The sequence below is a fragment of the Helianthus annuus genome, chromosome 1, assembly GCF_002127325.2.
Source record: "Helianthus annuus cultivar XRQ/B chromosome 1, HanXRQr2.0-SUNRISE, whole genome shotgun sequence".
Lineage (NCBI taxonomy): Eukaryota > Viridiplantae > Streptophyta > Magnoliopsida > Asterales > Asteraceae > Helianthus > Helianthus annuus.
Window position 1 is genome coordinate 62,779,921 of NC_035433.2, and position 2,636 is coordinate 62,782,556.

Genomic DNA, 2,636 nt, shown 5'->3' on the forward strand with positions numbered 1-2,636 from the left:
TTTTGTTCAACAGACGAAGGCATCTTAAGCTTGCGAGACTCTTTATGATGCTAAGGAGAATATCCAGCCAATTACGTATAGTACCTGCATTTAGTCTTTTTGGGAAAATACGTCAGTTTACACTGGTAAATACATTCAACCGACACTTTTGAAAATGTTTATTAAAATTGATTTGAATGCACAAGGCATAAACTATTTTATAACTTGGGAGAATTATTTAAATATATAATCTTGTGAACGAATTACATGTTCCTTATGCGTTCAGTAGCCCGGATCAAGTCCGGGTTAAAGATCAATAGACACACCACAGCGATCTATTTATGCACTGACGAGTGTACGCCTACACTCCGCGCTTAGGTCGTGGCCATTTCGTAAAATGATGCCAGGGATATCCGGGACATGGTCGTTAACCCCCCAAAGGCTTTTAAGTAACAAGACTGTTTAAATGAGCCGATCAAATTTATTCAATTACCCACTCAATCGGTGGAGAATTTGATGCCCGATCAAGCGGTATACTATATACCGTAACCCAAGCCCGTATAACGGAAAATAAGTTAAAAGTATTTACCTTTGCAAGTATAAGTCCTTAATTGAAATAAATTGCAGATAGCTTTTACTGGTCTCATATTCTGGAACGAAGGTTTAATATAACCTATTAGAATCCTAACGGGCCTTTTAATTTAGCCGTAGCTTAGACCGGTCAGTTTCAAGGATATATACGGTTTAATCGCGTGAAAGGCGAAAACCGCGAATGGAATGTGATTTTGGACCCAACAAGTTTGAAGACTTGTTTTATATGGGTATAATAACCACACTCTAGATTTTGGGGTTAAAACAATATGGTTTGACCCGTCTCGGCCAGTTTATGTAAACTAGTTACATAAGCCGAACCGTGCGCGCAACAAGGCGCAACGGGTAACCGTAAGAGTCCTACATTGTTTTCCTAAGTCAATATGCTTTAAAGAGGTTGTGGTATCAGTAGGATACCTTCCATATTGCCCGTAACGAGTTTAAGTTCATATTATGCCCCGTAGGGGTATTTTGGATCTTTTTAAAGATTACAAAAGAGGTTTCTGAGTTCTACAGGAAATCTGAGTTTCCCGAACAGTTTATAAAGTCTAAAATACTTTATTTATTATTTAAAATCAGTAGCAACTGGAATCGGGTCAAAAGACCTTGTAGAACTCAAGTTATTGCCGAAAAGGGTATATTCGGTATTTACCGAACCGTTGCCATAACCGTAGGTTATGAGCAGGTTAAAAATAATTAAAAATCTTTAAAAATCCCAAAATATTATTTTACATCAGTGAGTCAAAGGTTTGGTGTCGAAATCCGGGTTTAGATAGGCGTTATGCTAATTGCGCTATTAAATTACTAAAGTTTCCGTAATTTGCGCTATTTAGCATAACTCCTATTCTGGACCTCGGATTGACGTGAAATTTTAGGGACATGCTTAGAAATCAGTAACTAAGGTTATGGTTCTTTCACATGTCCGAAATTCTCGTTTTAAATTAAAAAGGGCGTTACGGTCAACTTTTAAGCATTTAACGGAAATGTGTAAAAGACTCGGACAAACAACGAACCGGTCACAGAGGGTTATACCATCATGTAACCTGGTCCTAAGAGAGTCCTAAGGCATATCTAAAACAAACTTTATCGGGTCAGAACTGAAGTCAAAGCAAAAGTCAAAGCTTTTGCGACTTTCGGCTCCGAACCGGGTCGAAACAGTAAATGGTCGGATCAAACAAGCTTAGACTAGTTAATATACTTATTATCATGTTATATAAGTGTTTAAACAGGTTACATATCATCTACATTACTGATATGCAAGAAATCGCAAAATAGCATTCCTGTTGACTTTTTCTAAGCACGTTTGACTCGACATTTGGACTAGTTAGAGTGGGAATCAGAGGGTGCCCTTTTAGGGGTTTAAATCCCACATGATTACCAACATATAACTATCTTTGATTCGATAAACCACTGGACCATTTGTGATTTATCGCAAAGTCAATCGTTAATTACGACGGATTGACTTTTAAGCTAAACTACGCATAAACTAAGCCACAAAAGGGTAGACATACTTACAGAAGCTTGGTGCACGACTAAGGATGATAGAAGAGTGCTTTGGAGCTCCAGAAGTGAATTAGAATGCAGGTTTGAGGTGTGTTTCAATTGTGCACAATGTATGTCCTTTTATAGTGAAAAATTGGGCTTAGGATCATTACAACTCACCCTACAATGGATCATGGATGATCAGCAGGTGGCCCTGGGTACTAGGGGTCATGTAGAGGGCGCCCATGCTTCAATTAATGCTCACAAGATCGTTCACAAGCTTAATCATTGAATCTGTCCAAAGTTTCTGCATCTGGGACTCGTACGTGGCCCGCATTAGAGATCAGGCCGTGTGTACGCGGGCCGACTGAATCTTCATGTCAGTAAACGAATCAACAAGTGGCTCGCGGCCCGCATTGGCTTGCTGGTTTCACTCACGCGGCCCGCCTGAGGGTTGATTTCAAAGATTTTCAAATCTTTTGTAATGATTAACCTGACCTTTCGGTTTCGAAGGGGTAACTTTGCGATTTGGCCCTCGATTATTTACAATGAAGGGCCTCGTGACTTTTACCCGCATTGTTAAG